Raw genomic sequence first — 15,821 nt, 5'->3', positions numbered from 1 at the left:
AGTCGTGCATTTGTGGTTACAGCAGCAATTGACCTTACCACGTGGGAGATTATAGCTACCTGCGTGACATCCGAGTCCAAGAAAATCAACAATGTGGAATGGCCCACTTGGATAATTGTTGATCAAACAAAAAAAAAGGGAATAAGAACAGTCCCTTATACCAAAGTGGTTTCCTTAGACACGCGTGTCAAGCTTTCGTCCCTGTGCAATACGATGAAAAGTGTTAGAATGAGAAACATTGAAGAAAATAACAAACGAATGAAATCAACATTAGAAGTCAGTCGTGCATTTGTGGTTACAGCAGCAATTGACCTTACCACGTGGGAGATTATAGCTACCTGCGTGACATCCGAGTCCAAGAAAATCAACAATGTGGAATGGCCTACTTGGATAATTGTTGATTAAACGAAAAAAAGTGGTTTCCTTAGACACGTGTGTCAAGCTTTCGTCCCTGTGCAATACGATGAAAAGTGTTAGAATGAGAAACATAAAAGGAAATAACAAACAAATGAAATCAACAACAGAAGTCAGTCGTGCATTTGTGGTTACAGCAGCAATTGACCTTACCACGTGGGAGATTATAGCTACCTGCGTGTCATCCGAGTCCAAGAAAATCAACAATGTGGAATGGCTTACTTGGATAATTGATCATTTTACAGAAAGAAGGGAATAAGAACAGTCCCTTATACCAATGTGGTTTCCATAGACACGTGTGTCAAGCTTTCGTCCCTGTGCAATACGATGAGAAGTGTTAGAATGAGAAACATTGAAGGAAATAACAAACAAATGAAATCAACAACAGAAGTCAGCCGTCCAATTGTGGTTACAGCAGCAATTGACCTTACCCCATTGGAGATTATAGCTAGCTGCGTGACATCCTAGTCCAAGAAAATCAACAATGTGGAATGGCTTACTTGGATAATTGTTCATTAAACAAAACGAAGGGATTAAGAACAGTCCCTTATACCGAAGTGGTTTCCTTAGACACGCGTGTCAAGCTTTCGTCCCTGTGCAATACGATGAAAAGTGTTAGAATGAGAAACATAGAAGGAAATAACAAACAAATGAAATCAACAACAGAAGTCAGTCGTGCATTTGTGGTTACAGCAGCAATTGACCTTACCACGTGGGAGATTATAGCTACCTGCGTGACATTCGAGTCCAAGAAAATCAACAATGTGGAATGGCTTACTTGGATAATTGTTGATTGAACAAAAAGAAGGGAATAAGAACAGTCCCTTATACCAAAGTGGTTTCTTTAGACACGTGTGTAAAGCTTTCGTCCCTGTGCAATACGATGAGAAGTGTTAGAATGAGAAACATTGAAGGAAATAACAAACAAATGAAATCAACATTAGAAGTCAGTCGTGCATTTGTGGTTACAGCAGCAATTGACCTTACCACGTGGGAGATTATAGCTACCTGCGTGACATCCGAGTCCAAGATAATCAACAATGTGGAATGGCCTACTTGGATAATTGTTGATTAAACAAAAAAAAGAGAATAAGAACAGTCCCTTATACCAAAGTGGTTTCCTTAGACACGTGTGTCAAGCTTTCGTCCCTGTGCAATACGATGAAAAGTGTTAGAATGAGAAACAGAGAAGGAAATAACGAACAAATGAAATCAACAACAGAAGTCAGTCGTGCATTTGTGGTTACAGCAGCAATTGACCTTACCACGTGGGAGATTATAGCTACCTGCGTGACATTCGAGTCCAAGAAAATCAACAATGTGGAATGGCTTACTTGGATAATTGTTGATTGAACAAAAAGAAGGGAATACGAACAGTCCCTCATACCAAAGTGGTTTCCTTAGACACGTGTGTCAAGCTTTCGTCCCTGTGCAATACGATGAGAAGTGTTAGAATGAGAAACATTGAAGGAAATAACAAACAAATGAAATCAACATTAGAAGTCAGTCGTGCATTTGTGGTTACAGCAGCAATTGAGCTTACCACGTGGGAGATTATAGCTACCTGCGTGACATCCGAGTCCAAGAAAATCAACAATGTGGAATGGCCTACTTGGATAATTGTTGATTAAACAAAAAAAAAATAAGAACAGTTCCTTATACCAAAGTGGTTTCCTTAGACACGTGTGTCAAGCTTTCGTCCCTGTGCAATACGATGAAAAGTGTTAGAATGAGAAACATAGAAGGAAATAACAAACAAATGAAATCAACAACAGAAGTCAGTCGTGCATTTGTGGTTACAGCAGCAATTGACCTTACCACGTGGGACCTTATAGCTACCTGCGTGACATCCGAGTCCAAGAAAATCAACAATGTGGAATGGCTCACTTGGATAATTGTTGATTGAACAAAAAGAAGGGAATAAGAACAGTCCCTCATACCAAAGTGGTTTTCTTAGACAAGTGTGTCAAGCTTTCGTCCCTGTGCAATACGATGAAAAGTGTTAGAATGAGAAACATAGAAGGAAATAACAAACAAATGAAATCAACAACAGAAGTCAGTCGTGCATTTGTGGTTACAGCAGCAATTGACCTTACCACGTGGGAGATTATAGCTACCTGCGTGACATTCGAGTCCAAGAAAATCAACAATGTGGAATGGCTTACTTGGATAATTGTTGATTGAACAAAAAGAAGGGAATAAGAACAGTCCCTTATACCAAAGTGGTTTCTTTAGACACGTGTGTAAAGCTTTCGTCCCTGTGCAATACGATGAGAAGTGTTAGAATGAGAAACATTGAAGGAAATAACAAACAGATGAAATCAACATTAGAAGTCAGTCGTGCATTTGTGGTTACAGCAGCAATTGACCTTACCACGTGGGAGATTATAGCTACCTGCGTGACATCCGAGTCCAAGATAATCAACAATGTGGAATGGCCTACTTGGATAATTGTTGATTAAACAAAAAAAAGAGAATAAGAACAGTCCCTTATACCAAAGTGGTTTCCTTAGACACGTGTGTCAAGCTTTCGTCCCTGTGCAATACGATGAAAAGTGTTAGAATGAGAAACAGAGAAGGAAATAACGAACAAATGAAATCAACAACAGAAGTCAGTCGTGCATTTGTGGTTACAGCAGCAATTGACCTTACCACGTGGGAGATTATAGCTACCTGCGTGACATTCGAGTCCAAGAAAATGAACAATGTGGAATGGCTTACTTGGATAATTGTTGATTGAACAAAAAGAAGGGAATACGAACAGTCCCTCATACCAAAGTGGTTTCCTTAGACACGTGTGTCAAGCTTTCGTCCCTGTGCAATACGATGAGAAGTGTTAGAATGAGAAACATTGAAGGAAATAACAAACAAATGAAATCAACATTAGAAGTCAGTCGTGCATTTGTGGTTACAGCAGCAATTGAGCTTACCACGTGGGAGATTATAGCTACCTGCGTGACATCCGAGTCCAAGAAAATCAACAATGTGGAATGGCCTACTTGGATAATTGTTGATTAAACAAAAAAAAAATAAGAACAGTTCCTTATACCAAAGTGGTTTCCTTAGACACGTGTGTCAAGCTTTCGTCCCTGTGCAATACGATGAAAAGTGTTAGAATGAGAAACATAGAAGGAAATAACAAACAAATGAAATCAACAACAGAAGTCAGTCGTGCATTTGTGGTTACAGCAGCAATTGACCTTACCACGTGGGACCTTATAGCTACCTGCGTGACATCCGAGTCCAAGAAAATCAACAATGTGGAATGGCTCACTTGGATAATTGTTGATTGAACAAAAAGAAGGGAATAAGAACAGTCCCTCATACCAAAGTGGTTTTCTTAGACAAGTGTGTCAAGCTTTCGTCCCTGTGCAATACGATGAAAAGTGTTAGAATGAGAAACATTGAAGGAAATAACAAACAAATGAAATCAACAACAGAAGTCAGTCGTGCATTTGTGATTTCAGCAGCAATTGACCTTACCACGTGGGAGATTATAGCTACCTGCGTGACATCCGAGTCCAAGAAAATCAATAATGTGGAATGACTTACTTGGATAATTGATCATTATACAGAAAAAATGAAGTAAGAACAGTCCCTTATACGAATGTGGTTTCCATAGACACGTGTGTCAAGCTTTCGTCCCTGTGCAATACGATGAAAAGTGTAAGAATGAGAAATATAGAAGGAAAAAACAAACAAATGAAATCAACAACAGAAGTCAGTCGTGCATTTGTGGTTACAGCAGCAATTGACCTTACCACGTGGGAGATTCTAGCTACCTTCGTGACATCCGAGTCCAAGAAAATCAACAATGTGGAATGGCTTATTTGGATAATTGTTCATTAAACAAAAAGAAGGGAATAAGAACAGTCCCTTATACCAAAGTGGTTTCCTTAGACACGCGTCAAGCTTTCGTCCCTGTGCAATACGATGAAAAGTGTTAGAATGAGAAACATTGAAGAAAATAACAAACGAATGAAATCAACAACAGAAGTCAGTCGTGCATTTGAGGTTACAGCAGCAATTGACCTTACCACGTGGGAGATTATAGCTACCTGCGTGACATCCGAGTCCAAGAAAATCAACAATGTGGAATGGCCCACTTGGATAATTGTTGATCAAACAAAAAAAAAGGAATAAGAACAGTCCCTTATACCAAAGTGGTTTCCTTAGACACGCGTGTCAAGCTTTCGTCCCTGTGCAATACGATGAAAAGTGTTAGAATGAGAAACATTGAAGAAAATAACAAACGAATGAAATCAACATTAGAAGTCAGTCGTGCATTTGTGGTTACAGCAGCAATTGACCTTACCACGTGGGAGATTATAGCTACCTGCGTGACATCCGAGTCCAAGAAAATCAACAATGTGGAATGGCCTACTTGGATAATTGTTGATTAAACGAAAAAAAGTGGTTTCCTTAGACACGTGTGTCAAGCTTTCGTCCCTGTGCAATACGATGAAAAGTGTTAGAATGAGAAACATAGAAGGAAATAACAAACAAATGAAATCAACAACAGAAGTCAGTCGTGCATTTGTGGTTACAGCAGCAATTGACCTTACCACGTGGGAGATTATAGCTACCTGCGTGTCATCCGAGTCCAAGTAAATCAACAATGTGGAATGGCTTACTTGGATAATTGATCATTTTACAGAAAGAAGGGAATAAGAACAGTCCCTTATACCAATGTGGTTTCCATAGACACGTGTGTCAAGCTTTCGTCCCTGTGCAATACGATGAGAAGTGTTAGAATGAGAAACATTGAAGGAAATAACAAACAAATGAAATCAACAACAGAAGTCAGCCGTCCAATTGTGGTTACAGCAGCAATTGACCTTACCACATTGTAGATTATAGCTAGCTGCGTGACATCCTAGTCCAAGAAAATCAACAATGTGGAATGGCCTACTTGGATAATTGTTGATTAAACAAAAAAAAGTGGTTTCCTTAGACACGTGTGTCAAGCTTTCGTCCCTGTGCAATACGATGAAAAGTGTTAGAATGAGAAACATAGAAGGAAATAACAAACAAATGAAATCAACAACAGAAGTCAGTCGTGCATTTGTGGTTACAGCAGCAATTGACCTTACCACGTGGGAGCTTATAGCTACCTGCGTGACATCCGAGTCCAAGAAAATCAACAATGTGGAATGGCTCACTTGGATAATTGTTGATTGAACAAAAAGAAGGGAATAAGAAGAGTCCCTCATACCAAAGTGGTTTTCTTAGACACGTGTATCAAGCTCTCGTCCCTGTGCAATACGATGAAAAGTGTTAGAATGAGAAACATTGAAGGAAATAACAAACAAATGAAATCAACAACAGAAGTCAGTCGTGCATTTGTGATTTCAGCAGCAATTGACCTTACCACGTGGGAGACTATAGCTACCTGCGTGACATCCGAGTCCAAGAAAATCAACAATGTGGAATGACTTACTTGGATAATTGATCATTATACAGAAAGAATGAAGTAAGAACAGTCCCTTATACGAATGTGGTTTCCATAGACACGTGTGTCAAGCTTTCGTCCCTGTGCAATACGATAAAAAGTGTTAGAATGAGAAACATAGAAGGAAAAAACAAACAAATGAAATCAACAACAGAAGTCAGTCGTGCATTTGTGGATACAGCAGCAATTGACCTTACCACGTGGGAGATTATAGCTACCTGCGTGACATCCGATTCCAAGAAAATCAACAATGTGGAATGGCTCACTTGGATAATTGTTCATTAAACAAAAAGAAGGGAATAAGAACAGTCCTTATACCAAAGTTGTTTCCTTAGACACGTGTGTCAAGCTTTCGTCCCTGTGCAATACGATGAGAATTGTTAGAATGAGAAACATTGAAGAAAATAACAAACAAATGAAATCAACAACAGAAGTCAATCGTGCATTCGTGGTTACAGCAGCAATGGACCTTACCACGTGGGAGATTATAGCTACTTGCGTGACATCCGAGTCCAAAAAAATCAACAATGTGGAATGGCTCACTTAGATAATTGTTCATCAAAAAGAAAAAAGGGAATGAGAACAAACCCTTGTGGTTTCCTTAGACACGTGTGTCAAGCTTTCGTCCATGTGCAATACGATGAAAAGTGTTAGAATGAGAAACATTGAAGAAAATAACAAACGAATGAAATTAACAACAGAAGTCAGTCGTGCATTTGTGGTTACAGCAGCAATTGACCTTACCACGTGGGAGATTATAGCTACCTGCGTGACATTCGAGTCCAAGAAAATCAACAATGTGGAATGGCTTACTTGGATAATTGTTCATTAAACAAAACGAAGGGATTAAGAACAGTCCCTTATACCAAAGTGGTTTCCTTAGACACGCGTGTCAAGCTTTCGTCCCTGTGCAATACGATGAAAAGTGTTAGAATGAGAAACATAGAAGGAAATAACAAACAAATGAAATCAACAACAGAAGTCAGTCGTGCATTTGTGGTTACAGCAGCAATTGACCTTACCACGTGGGAGATTATAGCTACCTGCGTGACATTCGAGTCCAAGAAAATCAACAATGTGGAATGGCTTACTTGGATAATTGTTGATTGAACAAAAAGAAGGGAATAAGAACAGTCCCTTATACCAAAGTGGTTTCTTTAGACACGTGTGTAAAGCTTTCGTCCCTGTGCAATACGATGAGAAGTGTTAGAATGAGAAACATTGAAGGAAATAACAAACAAATGAAATCAACATTAGAAGTCAGTCGTGCATTTGTGGTTACAGCAGCAATTGACCTTACCACGTGGGAGATTATAGCTACCTGCGTGACATCCGAGTCCAAGATAATCAACAATGTGGAATGGCCTACTTGGATAATTGTTGATTAAACAAAAAAAAGAGAATAAGAACAGTCCCTTATACCAAAGTGGTTTCCTTAGACACGTGTGTCAAGCTTTCGTCCCTGTGCAATACGATGAAAAGTGTTAGAATGAGAAACAGAGAAGGAAATAACGAACAAATGAAATCAACAACAGAAGTCAGTCGTGCATTTGTGGTTACAGCAGCAATTGACCTTACCACGTGGGAGATTATAGCTACCTGCGTGACATTCGAGTCCAAGAAAATCAACAATGTGGAATGGCTTACTTGGATAATTGTTGATTGAACAAAAAGAAGGGAATACGAACAGTCCCTCATACCAAAGTGGTTTCCTTAGACACGTGTGTCAAGCTTTCGTCCCTGTGCAATACGATGAGAAGTGTTAGAATGAGAAACATTGAAGGAAATAACAAACAAATGAAATCAACATTAGAAGTCAGTCGTGCATTTGTGGTTACAGCAGCAATTGACCTTACCACGTGGGAGATTATAGCTACCTGCGTGACATCCGAGTCCAAGAAAATCAACAATGTGGAATGGCCTACTTGGATAATTGTTGATTAAACAAAAAAAAAATAAGAACAGTTCCTTATACCAAAGTGGTTTCCTTAGACACGTGTGTCAAGCTTTCGTCCCTGTGCAATACGATGAAAAGTGTTAGAATGAGAAACATAGAAGGAAATAACAAACAAATGAAATCAACAACAGAAGTCAGTCGTGCATTTGTGGTTACAGCAGCAATTGACCTTACCACGTGGGAGCTTATAGCTACCTGCGTGACATCCGAGTCCAAGAAAATCAACAATGTGGAATGGCTCACTTGGATAATTGTTGATTGAACAAAAAGAAGGGAATAAGAACAGTCCCTCATACCAAAGTGGTTTTCTTAGACAAGTGTGTCAAGCTTTCGTCCCTGTGCAATACGATGAAAAGTGTTAGAATGAGAAACATTGAAGGAAATAACAAACAAATGAAATCAACAACAGAAGTCAGTCGTGCATTTGTGATTTCAGCAGCAATTGACCTTACCACGTGGGAGATTATAGCTACCTGCGTGACATCCGAGTCCAAGAAAATCAACAATGTGGAATGACTTACTTGGATAATTGATCATTATACAGAAAAAATGAAGTAAGAACAGTCCCTTATACGAATGTGGTTTCCATAGACACGTGTGTCAAGCTTTCGTCCCTGTGCAATACGATGAAAAGTGTAAGAATGAGAAATATAGAAGGAAAAAACAAACAAATGAAATCAACAACAGAAGTCAGTCGTGCATTTGTGGTTACAGCAGCAATTGACCTTACCACGTGGGAGATTCTAGCTACCTTCGTGACATCCGAGTCCAAGAAAATCAACAATGTGGAATGGCTTATTTGGATAATTGTTCATTAAACAAAAAGAAGGGAATAAGAACAGTCCCTTATACCAAAGTGGTTTCCTTAGACACGCGTGTCAAGCTTTCGTCCCTGTGCAATACGATGAAAAGTGTTAGAATGAGAAACATTGAAGAAAATAACAAACGAATGAAATCAACAACAGAAGTCAGTCGTGCATTTGTGGTTACAGCAGCAATTGACCTTACCACGTGGGAGATTATAGCTACCTGCGTGACATCCGAGTCCAAGAAAATCAACAATGTGGAATGGCCCACTTGGATAATTGTTGATCAAACAAAAAAAAAGGAATAAGAACAGTCCCTTATACCAAAGTGGTTTCCTTAGACACGCGTGTCAAGCTTTCGTCCCTGTGCAATACGATGAAAAGTGTTAGAATGAGAAACATTGAAGAAAATAACAAACGAATGAAATCAACATTAGAAGTCAGTCGTGCATTTGTGGTTACAGCAGCAATTGACCTTACCACGTGGGAGATTATAGCTACCTGCGTGACATCCGAGTCCAAGAAAATCAACAATGTGGAATGGCCTACTTGGATAATTGTTGATTAAACAAAAAAAAGTGGTTTCCTTAGACACGTGTGTCAAGCTTTCGTCCCTGTGCAATACGATGAAAAGTGTTAGAATGAGAAACATAGAAGGAAATAACAAACAAATGAAATCAACAACAGAAGTCAGTCGTGCATTTGTGGTTACAGCAGCAATTGACCTTACCACGTGGGAGATTATAGCTACCTGCGTGTCATCCGAGTCCAAGAAAATCAACAATGTGGAATGGCTTACTTGGATAATTGATCATTTTACAGAAAGAAGGGAATAAGAACAGTCCCTTATACCAATGTGGTTTCCATAGACACGTGTGTCAAGCTTTCGTCCCTGTGCAATACGATGAGAAGTGTTAGAATGAGAAACATTGAAGGAAATAACAAACAAATGAAATCAACAACAGAAGTCAGCCGTCCAATTGTGGTTACAGCAGCAATTGACCTTACCACATTGGAGATTATAGCTAGCTGCGTGACATCCTAGTCCAAGAAAATCAACAATGTGGAATGGCTTACTTGGATAATTGTTGATTAAACAAAAAGAAGGGAATAAGAACAGTCCCTCATAGATACAATTGAATTGTAATTATTCATTTCATAGTAGAAACTGGTATTCGACCGAAGAAACATGAATAGAATTGGGATTTTATAAATAAAAAAATATAAAAATTGAATATAAGATTCTAACATATGAATTTAGCAATAAAGAGTTCTAATAATGACAATATAAGATTCTACAATCGAAATTAAATGCCGTCTTTTTAATCGATTGCAGAGTTCATTCATTTGAAACCTTGCTTTCATATTTCATATGCATTGTCATTTCTAGACATTACTCTATTTCATTGGTCAATTATTCATTGTTTGATTCTGAATTGCGAAACGACGAATTTTTCTATTCTTTTAAATCTGAGGTCTAAAAATGTAAAAGAATTGAATAGAGTTGACCAATCCTTATTCAGAAGCAAATTCTAGAGGTTTTAGGCATGTACATTAGTAAATGGTGGAACATCCAAAATGTTACCAAATCGAGGCCTATGCCATTGAATAGTTGGTATCCCAGACAATCGAAACTATTAGCGTACACCAGATGTAAATTATAAGCACAGACCTTTAACTGTAGTATGAGAGAAATTCAATATATTCTGAGTTCTCATGTCTAATATCCAGGATGATAAAATTCAAAGAAATCCAATTTGACCTTGGACAGAACTTTTTTTTGAGTAATTATTCAACTAAGTTTTGATTTTCAAGTGAATTAGAGGACCAATAGAAGAAAGAAATTTTATAGTAATCAGAGACGAGAATTCTCCAAAAAAATTGTTCTGACCCAGGAAAAAGAATAATAGGTTATAAAACGGAAATTAATGAGTGTTTTGTTTTGGGTCATTATAGATATAGGTTAATTCAGAGTTCATGACTGGTATATTTGTGATTTTTGTGAAATAAAAAAAAATTACATGATTCGAGTGCATGAGGTACGATCTTCCAAAATATCCTTATTTATCTAGGTTACAGAAGTAGGAGAACGTAGCGCCGCTGAACACAGGGGAAAGTTATAAAGTTTGGTCAAGTTTTTTCTTATTACATTGAGCGAAATTCACCTGATTTCAAGAGCAAAGAAAAAGGAATAAAGAGTCCAAAATCCTGAAATAGCTAATACTATTAATGGTTTATTGGAATTTTTACGGAGACGACCTTCTTTTCCTTTCTGAGATCGTAGTTCTTGCAAAAATTTAATTCAAGTTTTAGGAAAAGAAATTTCTTTAAAAAAAACAAACAAAATTTTACATTTATACAAAGTTCGTTTATTAAAATATAATATTCATTTTTTATATACATATATAAATATATATATATATATATATATATATATATATATATATATATATATATATATATATATATATATATAACATTGTATAGTCAATTTATCATATTCTCCCGAAATACAATTCATGGCATTACTCATGAAACTACAGAAAAATATTACAATGTTCAGCATCCTTAAATCTAATCTGTACAAATTAACAACTTTATCAATGAATCTTTACACTTCACACCGTATCACTCCTTCGATAAAATAATAAATAAGGAACTCTATCTCCTTGACGTTTAAGAACATCTTCTTCCGTAACTCTGTTTATTTTGGAGTCATCAAACCTCAACTATGTATTATACCCCGAATGGAAAGTATCTGCTATATAATGCATATAGCTGGCCTCCTTTCCTACATGGTATACTACACATATTAATTTATATTGTCTCTCCGCTGAAGTATTCGTCCTTCCAGATAATATTTTAGAATCAATCTGCAGATTGATGGGAAATTCTATAGTCTTCATTATTTTAGTGCAGCCATTCATTCTGTATTCGAAGCATTTCAAATGTAATACTAAAACTACAGGCAACTTCTCTATCATCACTTGCTGCCATGCTTCAACCGTTTCTTTCGTTTTCGATGATGTCAGACCCTCTAGTTTGTTCTTGGTTGTAAGGCCTTCTAATGCTTCAGCTATGTTATTTGCTTTCTTAATATTTAATGGCAATGTTAGGAATGGTTCAATATTTTCTGAAGTTTCGTCTCCGGTTTTATGGATTCTTGAACAGAGAAGTCCTCCGAATATATCACTAATCGGTGTATTGTCCATTTGTATTTCTCTTGTTACATTCCCTTCGTTCCTAGGACCAATAACTTTCCAATCATCCACATCTATTTTCACTTCTTTTTTAGCTGCTTGAATATTTTCGTCATGGCTAATCAATTTCATTATTCCCATCATTTCATCATTGAGTCCATTCAACAGAAGGCCCAAGAATTCTTCGGCGTCTTCTTGTCGGCCTTCAACAAGGAAAGAATCGCTACGTGTTCCGTTTAGCATCGTATAAAACGATGAGGCCTTAAACGAATTGCCATTGTCTATATTGACGAAAGTTTGCTTCTTGTTCTTCTTTTTTGAACGTGACTTGCGTCTTACATTGGGCAGATTATCGAAGTTATTCATAAATTTACACCTGGATTAGTTGAATAATGGAAAAACATATATAAAATTGTTATTCAATCAAAGTTGCAAATTATATTAATTTATCCTTACATATTTTCACTCATTGTTATTGATTTCAGTGCATTATTGTGAGTGAAGTTCTCTGATAGCCGTTTGAGGAGATTACAAAGTGGTGGGCAAGCAAGTAAGGCTTGTAATATTGAGTTTATATAACAAAAATTACTTTTGTTTCGTAAACACCTGGGTTTAAAACTGGTTTGCGTCCCAGCAATTTAATAGTTCTTGAGAAATTCTGAAAATTTAAAAATGTTACTAACCATGATAGAAACTTGAATTTTCACTGATATCTGTAGGTGAAAGCCAAAGCATTCCACTTTTCATCGAGTAAAATGGGTTCAACTAAGTAAAATAATTATCTACAGTAGATGTAAGCAAATTGTTAGTTGAAAGTAAGATAAATATATAAAAAAAGATATGGTTTTGAACTCACCTCCTAACATATGAGTGGCTGAATCTATTTTTTTGACTACTTTTGTATGTTTTAAAGATGTTACATGTGAATCATTAATTTTATTGTCTATTTTCTCATTCGATATTGTTTTAACATCTTCATCAAATAGACTAGCCCATGATTTTTTCCATACATTTACTGTGGGCTCCTCAATTTTAGATTCATTTTTATTCGAGATGCTACTTTCAATTTTTTCAATTGTCCTATTGGAAATTGTATCATTTTTGATTATCTCTGTATTATCTCTTGCATTAATTCCAACTGTTTTTACAGCTGAACTAGGGGGAGTTGAAGGTTTCGAATGTTTTCCTGTCATCTCATTCTGGATAAAAGGTTTTGTAATTGATAATCCATTGTAGTTGATTACAGATTTTTTACACTCATTTTCTGAAAAAGTTGATATTAGTTGATTCATTATTATATTACATATTCATATTGACCATGAATAATTCTTTTAAGATCTCTATACTTACTTGCAGAAAATTTTTGTTTAACACTACAGGGTAATTTGTATTCACTAGAATTGGTAAATAATATATTATTAATGATACCTCTTCTTCTTCTAACTGAGTTAACTCCAAGAAATGTAGATTCTGAAAAAAAAAAAATTACAATATAATAGTGGAAATCATTTTGGAAATTATAATATTTCTGTATATAGTATATCCAAAGTCCCTTGAAATAGTCTATAAAAACGCTTGGCCAGAGATAATTGCAAAACAGTCATAAACCAGTAAGGCGAAATTTATATCCCTCAGTGGAAGCAGAAGGCTGAATGATAATGATGTACAGGGTGATTCACCGCGATGGCTATTGTTTATGGAAAACTAATAATAATTTTGTGCTGAAAATTTGAACAATTTCAGATTACTACCTACTTATTTCAAACGGCACACCCAGTATATTATTGCATTATCAGATAGCTTGGTTGATGATAATTTCAGCAATATGGCAATACTTGAGTATAAGCTGAACGGTTCATAAGTTGAAGAGATTCCTATAGATATCTAATGTAAAGTTTTTTAGAAAAATCTATATTTTTTTATTCATTCAGTCAATTTTACGTAGATATAAAAAGAGAGGGGTCTCAAGCAAACTCTATACTTGAAGAGTTTTCGAGGAAAAACTTCAACTAAGGAAAACTGCAACTTCTCATTGAATGGAGTAGTCTATGACTTCCAGAAAACATGAAAAGAAACTAAAAAGTCGAAATTTCTTGAATTGTAATAAATTTTTCGTTAAGAAAGTTGAAAATTCATAAACCAATAAAAAAAACCTAACTACATAAAATATAACTGATATTTGAAAATATTCGAATAAATGAAAATAACCCTAAGCTAGTATTAAAAAAATTACCTCCATATTCAAACAATTAACTATCTAAACATGAAACTTTCCACTAGAAATACCACTTCAACAACTGTTTATAAAGTAACTCTTCCACGTGGGAGATTATAGCTAGCTGCGTGACATCCTAGTCCAAAAAAATCAACAATGTGGAATGGCTTACTTGGATAATTGTTCATCAAAAAGAAAAAAGGGAATAAGAACAGTCCCTCATACCAATGTGGCTTCCTTAGACACGGAAGTCAAGCTTTCGTCCCTGTGTTATACGATGAAAAGAGTTAGAATGAGAAACATTGAAGGGAATAACAAACAAATGAAATCAACAACAGAAGTCAGTCGTGCATTTGTGGTTACAGCAGCAATTGACCTCACCACGTGGGAGATTATAGCTACCTGCGTGACATCCGAGTCCAAGAAAATCAACAATGTGGAATGGCTTACTTGGATAATTGATCATTATACAGAAAGAACGGAATAAGAACAGTCCCTTATACCGATGTGGTTTCCATAGACACGTGTGTCAAGCTTTCGTCCCTGTGCAATACGATGAAAAGTATTAGAATGAGAAACATTGAAGAAAATAACAAACGAATGAAATCAACAACAGAAATCAGTCGTGCATTTGTGGTTACAGCAGCAATTGACCTCACCACGTGGGAGATTATAGCTACCTGCGTGACATCCGAGTCCAAGAAAATCAACAATGTGGAATGGCTTACTTGGATAATTGTTCATCAAAAAGGAAAAAGGGAATAAGAACAGTCCCTCATACCAATGTGGCTTCCTTAGACACGTAAGTCAAGCTTTCGTCCCTGTGTAATACGATGAAAAGAGTTAGAATGAGAAACATAGAAAGAAAAAACTAACAAATGAAATCAACAACAGAAGTCAGTCGTGCATTTGTGGTTACAGCAGCAATTGACCTTACCACGCGGGAGATTATAGCTACCTGCGTGACATCCGAGTCCAAGAAAATCAACAATGTGGAATGGCTCACTTGTATAATTGTTCATTAAACAGAAAGAAGGGAATAAGAACAGTCCCTTATACCAAAGTGGTTTCCTTAGACACGTGTGTCAAGCTTTCGTCCCTGTGCAATACGATAAAAAGTGTTAGAATGAGAAACATTGAAGGAAATAACAAACGAATGAAATCAACAACAGAAGTCAGTCGTGCATTCGTGGTTACAGCAGCAATTGACCTTACCACGTGGGAGATTATAGCTACCTGCGTGACATCCGAGTCCAAGAAAATCAACAATGTGAAATGGCTTATTTGGATTATTGTTCATCAAAAAGAAAAAAGGGAATAAGAACAGTCCCTTATACCAATGTGGTTTCCTTAGACACGTGTCAAGCTTTCGTCCCTGTGCAATACGATAAAAAGTGTTAGAATGAGAAACATAGAAGGAAAAAACAAACAAATGAAATCAACAACAGAAGTCAGTCGTGCATTTGTGGTTACAGCAGCAATTGACCTTACCACGTGGGAGATTATAGCTACCTGCGTTACATCCGAGTCCAAGAAAATCAACAATGTGGAATGGCTTACTTGGATAATTGTTCACTGAACAAAAAGAAGGGAATGAGAACAGTCCTTATACCAAAGTTGTTTCCTTAGACACGTGTGTCAAGCTTTCGTCCCTGTGCAATACGATGAAAAGTGTTAGAATGAGAAACATTGAAGAAAATAACAAACGAATGAAATCAACAACAGAAGTAAGTCGTGCATTTGTGGTTACACCAGCATTTGACCTTACCACGTGGGA

This window comes from Harmonia axyridis, chromosome 3 (assembly GCF_914767665.1).
Source record: "Harmonia axyridis chromosome 3, icHarAxyr1.1, whole genome shotgun sequence".
NCBI classification, from domain to species: domain Eukaryota; kingdom Metazoa; phylum Arthropoda; class Insecta; order Coleoptera; family Coccinellidae; genus Harmonia; species Harmonia axyridis.
This window is presented reverse-complemented; position numbering follows the sequence as displayed.